The 11,740-nt window shown below is 37.8% G+C and overlaps 1 pseudogene; it reads left to right on the top strand.

The window, feature by feature from the left end:
* Positions 1-9,397: 9,397 nt before the first annotated feature.
* LOC101705859 (sentrin-specific protease 3 pseudogene) lies at positions 9,398-11,236 on the top strand (annotated as a pseudogene).
* Positions 11,237-11,740: the final 504 nt, after the last annotated feature.

Below are 11,740 nucleotides of genomic sequence, written 5' to 3'. Positions count from 1 at the left end.
GTGTATTTATTAATGAAACATGATCACAATATGAAAATCAGGCTCTATCATCCTCTCAATGTCTTTCTCTGTTTAATTTAATTTTTTTTCATTTTTATTTTTATTAGTATGTCTGTGCAGTACATAATGATTAAGCTCTTCATTGAGAAGAGTTGGTATATGTATATAACACATCTTAAATATTAATACATGGATGTATATATTAATTCTGTATTTTAAACATATTCTATTTAACTTTCAAATATAAGAGAAATTTGCAAAGTGGTTTGACTCACTTTAATTTTATTAACCTGTTTGTAATGCTTTTTATGAAGCTGGGATGTGTTTACATTTCATCAGATTCATGGTTTGTTGTGAAGATAAGTGTTTCTAATCCATTTGCCTCTGTGTGTGAGCCTATGGAACCTATCATTCAAATCTACAGTGCTTTGATAAGCTTGCAATCTAAGAATGATCTAGGAGTGATAGAATGGTTATGCTAAACTATGTAAAAATAGGAATAAAGAAATGCAGCTTGACTATGTGATGTATTTCAGCTCCTCTGCTGGGAATTTATTATTTATAATTATTTCCCAGTTGAGTAGAATTAAAGTAAGTTTCCCTGACAAATTTTATTCTTGTGTTCCCCCCCTCAACAATGTATACAACACTGATGGTAGACTCATATTTTGATACTGTGTTAACTACTGTGATAGGAAGCATAAGACTAGCTCCTAGATCTTTCCAATGGGCCAACAAGCCATCCAGAGAACATAATATAGGTAGCCAAGATCAAAGAATTCCACGCATTTCACAGCAATTTTCTTTTTCCTCGGATTAACTTCCATTCTTTCTGTGGAGGTCTGAGTTGACATATTGCTTAACATGCGGAAGGTATTTCACAATTTAGGCTGTGGCTTTTGCCCTTGAAATTAGTGGCAGAATCTGGCTTTCTTCTTTTGCCCTTGGCTTTCTCCTGATGGATTCAGTTTGTTCTTGAGCAGAAGAATTTGTGGAAAATATTTGTTTTTCCTGGCTCTAGGCTAAAATCCCACTGTCGATACTTGAAATACAAAGAGATTCCAAATGATCACCCAGTCAATCCAGTCCATTTCTCTAGGTATAATGCTCCAGGACAGCAGTGCACAAGTGAAAATATATTACACTTTAAAAGACCATTCTCAATTCTTTGAAGAAAAACAATCCAGCAGAATTTTTGTATCTAGTTTTTATCTACTTTCTAGCTAGTGACATTGTGCTATCCTTCATGAAAATATAGGAAAGATTAAGTAAAGGAGGCAGGAGCCTCTATGGATCTCCGTGTACATCCCCTAGACCAGTAGCAACAACACTGTTTGGAAACTTGTATAGAGAGCAAATTCTTGACTCCTACTATAGACCTACTGAATTGGAAACTCTCAGGTTGGGGATCAGCAATCTAATCTTTTAAAGCAGTTCTCTGCATGATATTGATGCTTGCGGGAGTTGTATAGATACTGATATCAAGAATAGACAATGTACCTTCTTTACATAAAGTGGTTAATATGGGCTAAATATTTGTGCTCCCTCCAAAATTCACAAATTGAAGCCTAATTTCCAATAGAATGGCATTCGGAGGGAGGTTAGATCCGCGGGCAATGATTAGACCATGGTAGTGGAGCCCTCACTCCTGGATTTGGTGCCATTGAAGAACTTTTCCTCTGTTCTCAGCTTACTGTTTAAGATGTAAGGAAATTGTGCCACCCGGAAGGAAGGAAGTCTTCATCAGAAGGCAACCAAATGGCACTTGGGTCTCAGTCTTCCAGCTTTCCAAACTGATAAATAGGTTTTTATTATAAGCCCTCTAGTATTTTGTTAGAGTAGTCCCAAAAGATTAACACATTGACAATTAGCTATGTAACTGTTGAAAACTATTAAACAGCTCTGTGCTACTATTCTTTCAGGTAAAATGGAGATAATAATGCCGTCAATATAACAAAGATAAGAAATACAACTAATTGGTATATGCAATGCACCAAGGTAGATATCAGTCACATAATAGGGTATTTGATAGTAATATAGCAAGCATCAAAAGAAGGCACTGACAAGCATTTCCAAACATCAAGGAGGTGAATAAAATGCCAACAAACCTGAAATATATTTGTGTTCACAATAATATCATTATTAATTTCAGTAATTCTGCTTTTTATTCCTAAAATGAAAGATGGTTAGTTTTTTAGTTGTCAGCTCAAGCTGATGCTTGATTTTAAAAAAAAGGTAGGAAGAGAAACAAGGTGTGCATGCATGCAGGAGTGTGTGTGTGTATGTATTTCTCATTAAATAAATAATAGTCTTAGAAATGGAAAGTAAAAGTATAATAGTTAAATATTTGGTGTTATGAAATTGAAACCAATCTTCCCTTTTGGAAGTGCCTGAAATATCATCTATTGCAACACATGACAAATACAATAATTTCCTCAAAACTATTCCTGACAAGATGCTGACATCCAACACATTTTCGTTGAGAGAAGTTTCACTGCCTCACAAAAAAACTATGTTACTTCATTGTACATTTTTAATTGTCAGTATTAAAGGAAACTTTCCTATTCTGAGTCTCGAATCCTTTGCTTGAGATCTGGAGGACAAAGTACAAGCTAATTAGCCTCCAGGGCCTCCGATTCTCTCCTTTTTCTGGAAGAGAGATAAGCATGTCAACCTATGAGCATTCAGTGGAAAGACACCCATGGCGAAGTCAATGAGACTTTTCTGGAGAGGAACTCTGCAAAACAGGAGTAGGCTTTAAAATGGGGCTAAAATCACTATCACTGTTATTTATTTACCGTATATAATGTTGTGGGGCTAAAGTTTAATAAAGATGACAAGCTGTGGAAAACCTAATTGATTTTCACCAAAGGAAGTGTAGATTACAGAAAAGTCTACAGAGATAAATTCATAGTTTACAACTATAATAGATTTGTAACATAGTGTTTTCTAACAATTCTTACCTAGACAGTTCTCATTGCTATTTATGATATTGCCTTATCTTTGACAATATTAGAATGCAATTTCCATGCTCGTCTGCTTATTTAATCTCTCCTACTCCTCGATGCTGTTCTCCCCACTAGTGTTTGCAAGTATTAGGATGTTGCCTTTGTGTTAATTAACTCCTTTAGTTTTTCGTCTTTCTTTTGTGTACTCTGCTGGTTTCTTTTTTTCTATTTTCCTCTTTTGGTTTCCTAGTGACAGTTTCCTTTCAATTCCCTTTCTCTATTTGCCTCTCCTGAGAAGAAGCCAGTGTCAAAATGTTAGCTCCATCCGGTTTCCCATTACCAGCTCTGCAAGTCCCCAGGCCCCTCCTGTATTTAGCAGTCTAGGAGTCATTATGGCCCAAACATCATTTTCAAATTGTCATGTAAATAAATTCACAAGGTTCAAGAACATAGGAAAATACAAACACCTGTGAAATAGTGATTACTTTTGCCTTACCTCATGCCCACTTTGTGTTAGATTTATCCAAATTCTTGTATTGGAAACTGATATAGTTCTGCAGTAACTGTGAAATTAATTATCAGCTAGAAGGGTTAAGGACTTAAGGTGTGAAAATTGTTGGTTGACAAAGGCCATGGCTCCATTACATCTTAAAAATGAAGTACACAATGTGAACTAGTCTCAAAACCTGTCTCATATGTATTACTCTGTTAACAAATATACTTGGAAAATGCCCTATGGAGAAAAGTTAGACAAATGAAAGTAAAAATAAAATCAAAATGAAACACAAAACTTTTTTTTAAAAAAGAATCCTTTCTGATATTGAATATTTTAAAACAAGTATTTGGGCTTTAGCTATCAGCTATTCTTCACCAGGAAGCAATTTGGGTTAAGTAAGATGGAAATATGTGACTTGTTTAGTGTGACTTTGGAGAATTGGCATTTTCCTAACTAGCTAGTCCCGCTAATGATATAAGTTAGTACTCTGTTCACTAATTGGGCTAGGGTGTTACACAGTTTAACAGACTAATACATCCATCTAACACAGTCGTTATTATAAGCAGAGCAATGTGACCAAAGAGGCACCAACAAAATATTACCTGGTATACGATAAACAGATGTTCTGTTCTGGTTTGAAGGTTTTTACCAAGACAGCAAGCTTGGTATTTTCATTGGTCATTCTTTGCCTTCCTGAAAAATATTCCTTTTCAGTGAGCAGCCAAGAGAGAAGGGAAATGAAAATGAGAGTTAGAGAAGGGAGTATAGAACTTTTTATAAAATTCTCAAATCTTTTGATTCCAGCAATATCTAAGCCAGCTCTTGATCATGTCTGAAAGTTTCCTGAGTCAATAAATTTATTTTTACTTGGGATATTTGAGTTGTTTCTGAAATTTGCTACCAAAGAGTAATATATGAACCCTCCAAATTCCAAGGTAAGGTCTTCCTTTTTGAATGCATAACAATGTTAAACCTATAATGAGCACTAGGTGTACAAGGACATCTAAGAGAAACTTAGACCCAGATGGCTTCCTCCTTTCTTTGGGAAAATAAGGCACACCTCGTGAATAGATCTCATGCTTATGCCAATCAGTATATGTCAATATTGCATGACTGTTGTTAGTATGTAATATTTTGGGGGGTACCCATCACTTCAGAGGAGATGTATCACTTATACTTTAACAAAATAAGAGAAACCTAGTGATTAAAAGGAGATAATGCCTCTTGGTTGTGTTATGTTCTCTGTCTTCCTCCTCCTCCTCTTCCTCTCCCTATTGCACCTTTTCTTCCTTTTCTTTTCTTTTCTTTTCTTTTTTTTTTTTTGGTACCAGGGATCAAACTGGGGTCCTTGAGGTTGCACAGTAGGTGGCGAAAACACTGAGCTAAATCCCTGGCTTCTTCCTTTTCTTTCTTCTTTCTCCTACATTTTAATTTTCTTCTCCACCCATTTGGGGACCTCATCAGGAGTAAAGCCAATAAACTATTTAATTAATATCTGATTTAGATTATGTTCAATTTCATATATACTCTACATATTTTCTTTCATTAACCTTATATATACACTTCAGAAAGTTCCAGTGTATTTTAGCCATGCTAACAAAGCCATTAAGGAGTAGATAATTGTGAGAATTTTACTTAATTTTGATGAAGATCTTCAAAAATTGCAAAGAATACAAAATGAGACAGTGGTGGTGCAAGTAGTAGAAAATGAGATGAGGAATTACTAAATAAAAGGTGATGATGGAAGAAAATACTAAGAGCAACACAATTTGGAACATCTGTCCCATCATGTCCCTCCTCCTAGATAGTGCCTCTTAACCACTAAGCTTTGGAATTTATAAGTCTTTTATTAAATCAAAAGATCAGATAAAGTAAAATACTGGATGATAATAGACCCACAGAAAATAATTAACAGCCATTCATTCATTGATGCATTTGTGCATTCGATAAGTATTGAATGCTAACCTTAAACTAGAAACTAGTATAAGCATTGAAATGGAGTAGCAAATATGTATGACATGGTTCCTTACCTCATGAGGCTTAAATTCTAATAGGAAGGAGCTATAAATCCAATAAATGCACACAGACAATGATTTATATTATTTATAAAAGATATTCATTGCATTCTGTAAATAAAAGAATGTGAAAAAATTACATACAAAATGGGAGAGGGCTTACTTTTGGTTTCTTGAGCTTCAGTTCTCCTTGCTATGTCATCATATTTGTATTTGCTATTAATTCTTTGAAAGTTTGCCCTGATTGCTGAGACTGTTGATATCCTTTCTGTGTCAATTTCAATATCACACTCTATTATCCCTTTCCATGTTTAAGAGGAATGATACAAGATGCATGAATCAGCTATAAAGCAAACAATATACATTTCTGTTTATTTGGTAAGTATAAATATATATATATATATAAACAATTTTATGCATTATTGTATGATTACCTAAATAACTGCTCTTTCAGCAAAGTTAGTGATATCTTTTTATTTTTTTGAGAAATGAAGAACTACCCAATGGTATCAGGTCCCAAGTTTATAATTTCACAGCTTAAAAAGTAGTAGAGATGTGAACTCCTTGGCAATATTCAGTCCTGGAAATAGGCTCTTCTTAAACAAGATTGTGTTCATTTTGATATCTCTAGGCCAACCTACTATCTGGTGATCCCAGCCTTTCCTCTCAGATCTGCCTTCATCCAGAAATGCATCTGCAGTGGGTTCTGTCATTTCTTGCAGTTAATAACTTCTGTTTTTGATATCTCATCCTATAAGAGACGTAACTCCACATTGTGGTCCTCCCCTGTATCTGCAAACACTCTAAGCCCAGGCCATTTTCTCAGTATGTCCTGAGTCATTACTCATAACTCAGTGACCTACAGCACTATTGAAGCTACAATAGTCTGTATTCATATTCCCTCACTTGAACACTGATCATGATTCTATCCTCAAAACAAGTCTCAAATCTCTGAAAAATAGTTGACCAGATCTTGTTTCGATTTTGCTTTGTGGTTACATCTAAGAAGGCTTCCTAATTTTTATTTCCTGTTCAGCTATAGATGGTGATGGACCAATCTTCCCAAGGAGAGGAATTCAATGAGAAAAATCACAGAAAATGTACAGATGCAGTTAAGTCATAAATGTAAACACAAGAGCAAAGCTAAATTATGTGCCATCTACCATTCACTTTTAGTTGTAATGTTTAAGATGAAATATTCTTCTATTTTTTCTGAATGGTGTACAGCCAAGCTTTATTTTTCAGATTCCTTCCACTTTAACCTAAAGCATGCCGCTGTTGCTGATGGAAATGCTGTGGCTAGGTGCTTCAGGCAGTGGTCATCAAACAGAGTCAGCTGCAGGACTTCATAATTCACATTATGAATTTGGAACGTATCAATTGCCAAGAGGAAACTATTAAGAATCTAAATAAAAATGAGCTCCAACCCTTTAAAAATGTTTTCTCCTTACTCCTGTTCACTCCCATATCTGAAGACAGTTTAACTGTATGTCATGAAGCCTGCAAGAATGCATCTGGTAGCAATTTATTTTCTAAGGGAACAACTCTTGGTGTTACTTAATGTACTTTAATTTTCATTAATGTTTGGTTATGTCTTTATATATTTTATTTATGCATTTCAGGACTTTAGAGTAAATTACATAAATCCTCTATAACTAAATTTTAAGTTATTTGATCTGTCCAAAGCTGAGAAACTTGTATTGAAGTAATATTCCATTTTCTAAGCGCTTGTACTTAATTTAATTGAATTCAATATTTTGTTACATCATGATTTATAGCTCGATTCTATTATGAATTATGCCTTCTATCAACATGAAATGGTGTTTTCCCTCTATCTAAAGCTGTTTATCTTTGATTTTCATTCTCATTCTAACACATGTATTATCTCAGAATTATCTGCCAATCATTTTAACATTTTTTGTAACTGTATTTATTTACATAGCATGTGTTAGGACTGGGAGAATAAACAATCTGAAAATGTCCTTTACAATTTGTATGTTTGGAAATCATTCCCACCTATTTTCATATTTGATTACAACTTTTATATATGAGGTAAAATATTCTGATATATACCTATCATATCACAATTTTATTCTTTAGTTAGGGTGTTCTCTAACAAATATAATCATAGATAAAATTGAGCTAACAAAGCTATTTATGTCTTGATTTTACGTAAGTGTTAATTTTCTATTTTGGTATTATTCCTGATATGGTAGACTATTATTCAGTAAAAAATTCATTAAAAAGCAACAAAAAAATCAAGATATATCATGTACAGGTACAAATTACCTATATGAATGTGATCATTATGTGTATCTAAAATGTACCAATAAACTTAATCAATTAAAGAAAGCAATGAGGAAGAAAGGAAAGAAAGGAGAGACTTGAGTGATACAACACATTAATGGACAGTTTTGCTGTGGCTGTTTTGGCATATTTTATCAGGCAAATTTCCTAGGTGTCTCCCTTCTAAATGGATACTCTGAAGTGCAGGCTATTTCATTCTCTGATTACACAACCACCCAGAAAGGAGCTCATGTGTTGCAATAGAGCAGTGAGGGATTGTGTCCTACACAGTACTTCTACCTATCTGCCTTCATCCACATTTTTGTTTATTTCTTGGGAGAGCTTCTTAGTTTATCTTCTCTACTATTAATCCAGATGGATAAAACATCAGTTTTTCTTTCACTATCTTCTTGAATATATAAATTCTTTTACTGGACTGTCACTTCTTTTACATTTTTTTCCCACCAACAAACAGCTGTCTTTCCTCCTCATAATGGCACATTGTTATCCCATAAGCAAAATGTTGATGATCTATTTCATAGAGACAGAGGCATTTTTGATTCTTTGGAAAATGCCAAACATTTCCCTAAATTTTCTTCTAGCTTTAATTGTAATTTGTTGAGTGATGGTGTCATCAGAGTCTTCATGATGATTTGTTTTCTTTTTTCTCAAGCTCAAATGGTTCATATTTTTACATCTACTTGCTCTGCACGGATGCAGGAGTGATCTGAACACAAGTGTGTTCATAAAACTTGATCCCAGTTCTGTTACATGGCACTCTGCCCATGTCTCATATTGTCACGTCTGATTTCAACTAAATACAAAAGTCTAGGTGGGGCCTGTGTGGCTCACATTGCTGTGATAGCTTCTTGCCTCCCTCTTAAGTCTCACTATCTTTTCTAGGGTCTTTTAGGTGTCAGCCTCAAGTCAGAACTCAGAACTATGAGGTGGCTGTTACTCCCTGAGACTTTTTGTTTAATTTCAAAACAATATGAATAAGAAGCAAGAAACTAAGATCCAAATGTCAGTTGTGAGAGGGTTTCTTTGTGCTCATCTGAGGTCTGTCTCCAATTATTCTTACCTCAGCTAATTTAATACAAGACACATGCATTTCATTCTTTCTTGTTTTCCCTTCCACAATCCTTGTTCCTGTTTCCTATTTTTATCTCTCCAATAAAACCCTTATACACAATGCCCATTTTTTTAAACTCTGCTTTTGGAGTGAACCGCTTTAAGATGCCATGCTTTGCCAACTGAATTTTTGCTATTCCCTTCCCTAAGTGTTTTGGAACTGTGGTGAAAATTACTGGTTTATAAACAAAGCTTTTTTGCTCCCCCCTTGAGTTTATGAAATAATCAACCAGAGTAGTTTCATTCACTTAATTTAAAAATTATTCTCATATCCTAGTTCTCTAAAATAGTCAAACAAAAGTATATTAAATGTTAAAATCCTCTGTCTCAGTTCTTGTCAGGACTGTACGTGCTTATGTGCTATTTTTTGCTTTTCTACTTTCCTATAAAATGAGCTTATGTCTGTATCCTTACCTATCGTGACTGATTATATTTGATGACTAGAAATTCTCATTTGGTATTGAATTAGAGGAAGTGATGAAATCAGTGTAGAGAAAAATAATACACTTTCGTCACAATAAAAACCTCCCTCTGGGTCTTGGGGGCCTGAGGCTCCCAGACCCGGCACAGGCGGGAGCGTCTTCGTTGACCCCCACCCTCGAAACCTCAGCTCAAGTCAGGCGCAGGGTTTGGGCAGATCCTGGGTCAGGGACCACAGTGCCAGCCAGGCGTCTCCCTGTTCCTCGGCCCTCTGTTGATGCCTCAGCTAGTGAAGAGGAGGAAGAGGAGGAGGATGAAGAAGACGAAGAGGAGGAGGAGGAAGTGGCAGCTTGGAGGCTGCCCCCCAGATGGGGTCAACTGGGAGCCTCTCAGCGGCCTAGTCTTCCTCGACCCACGCATCAAAAACCCTGTTCACAGCGCTGCCGCAGAGCCATGAGAGCCTTCCAGATGCTGCTCTACTCAGAAAGCACCTCGCTGCCATTCCACTGGAAGCTTTGGGGGCGCCACCGGGGCCGACAGAAGAGCCTTGCACACTCCAAGAACCATCTCTCACCGCAGGAAGGGGGAGCAACGCCACAGGTGCCTTCCGCCTGCTGTCGTTTTGACTCCCGCAGGGCAGGGGGACAGCCCCGCCCCGCCTGGGTCTGCTAGGTGCTCTCACGGCTGACGATGGGGTGAGAGGGTCTCCACCAGTGCCCTCTGGGCCGGCCATGGAGGAAGATGGACTGAGGTGGACTCCAAAGGCTCCTTTGGGCCCTGACTCGGGTCTCTTCTCATGTACTCTGCCCAGCGGCTTTGGGGGACTACCTGGGCCAGAAGGGGAGCACGGCCTGGCGCCCTCAGCATACTCATCAGCAATATGTGAAGCACTGGGGACCATGTCGCTTAGAAACTTTTTCAGGGCTCTGATTTGGGCACTGCAGAAGACGCAGGGCAGCCTGGGGTGAAAGCTGGTCAGCACAGCCCCTGCGGAAGAACATGTGACCTGTGTGCAGAGCATCTTGGATGAACTCCTTCAGACTATGGCAGCCTCATGCCCCTCACCACTGATGAGGTAGTGGAGAAGTCGGAGGACATTTTCCAACAAGAGTTCTCTACACCCTCTAGGAAGGGCCTGGTACTACAGCTGATTCAGTCATACCAGCGGATGCCAGGCAATGCTATGGTGAGGGGCTTCCAAGTGCCCTATAAGCGGCATGTGCTGACTTTGGACGACTTGGGGACCTTGGATGGACAGAACTGGCTCAATGACCAGGTGCTGAACATGTATGGAGACCTGGCCATGGTCACAATCCCTGAAACGGTGCATTTCTTGAACAGTTTCTTCTATGATAATTCTCCGTACCAAGGGTTACTATGGGGTGAAAAGGTGAACCAAAAATTGGACATTTTCAATAAGGAGCTACTGCTAATCCCCATACCCCTGGAGGTACATTGGTCCCTCATCTTGGTTGACTTGAGACAATGCACCATCACCTGTTTTGACTCACAACGGGCTCTAAACCGCCCTTGCCCTAAGCATATTGCCCAGTATCTACAGGCAGAGGAGGTGAAGAAAGATCTGCTGGATGACCTGGCCTTGTCTCAGCCATTCAGCTTCACTCAGCAGGACAGGTCCAAACTTTTTATGCAGATCTACAAGGTGCTGTGTCACTGCAAACTCACTGCGTGAGCCTCACACCCCAGACCCTGGGCCCATTAACGGCCAGGGGGACATGGGAGTCCCTCCCAAAGAAACTCCAGCTCCTTTCCTCTTGTCTTTCCCCTCCCAAGCCACTCTCCTTTTCATATTTAAATGTTTTGATTTCTGCACTTTTTTTTCTTTGAGAGAATACTTCTTGATTTCTGATGGGTAGGGAGTGGCCACAGAAGAGCTCTTTTTTTCCTCTTTGCAGAGGAGTATGGGCTTGTGGCCTGCGTGGAGCAGTCATCCTCCTATGCACAGGGGCAGGAAATCCTTGTGGGGGGGGGCAAAGGGATTACTGCCTGCCAGATCTTCAGACTTTATATATATTTATATTATATTTATATATAATGTAAATGCCAGGGTCCTGCTCTTGTTAATAAAGGATCCTTTGGAGATTGAAAAAAGAAAAAAGTCTCTATGTCCTTGGCTGATTTCTTGATAGCAGCCATTCTTTCTGGGGTGAGGTGGAATCTCAGTGCTGTTTTCATGTGCATCTCTCGAATGACCAGTGATGTTGAACATTTTTTCATGTGTTTAATTGTAGTTTCTACTTCTTTGAGAAATATCTGTTCATTTCAGATGCCCATTTTTGGATTGGGCCTTTAAATTTGGTAGATCTGAGTTAAAAAAATTTATTTATGTATTTACATATTCTAGATGATAGACCTTTGTCTGACGAACAGTAGGAGAAATTTTTTTCCACATTGTGGGTTGGCTCTTCACACTGTAGGTGATT

This window comes from Heterocephalus glaber, unplaced genomic scaffold, assembly GCF_053883595.1.
Source record: "Heterocephalus glaber isolate CG9 unplaced genomic scaffold, H.glaber_assembly_v1.0 deba00000071, whole genome shotgun sequence".
In the NCBI taxonomy this organism is placed as follows: Eukaryota; Metazoa; Chordata; class Mammalia; order Rodentia; family Bathyergidae; genus Heterocephalus; species Heterocephalus glaber.
The sequence above is the reverse complement of the archived record's forward strand: the minus strand, read 5'-3'. Positions and strand labels throughout refer to the sequence as shown.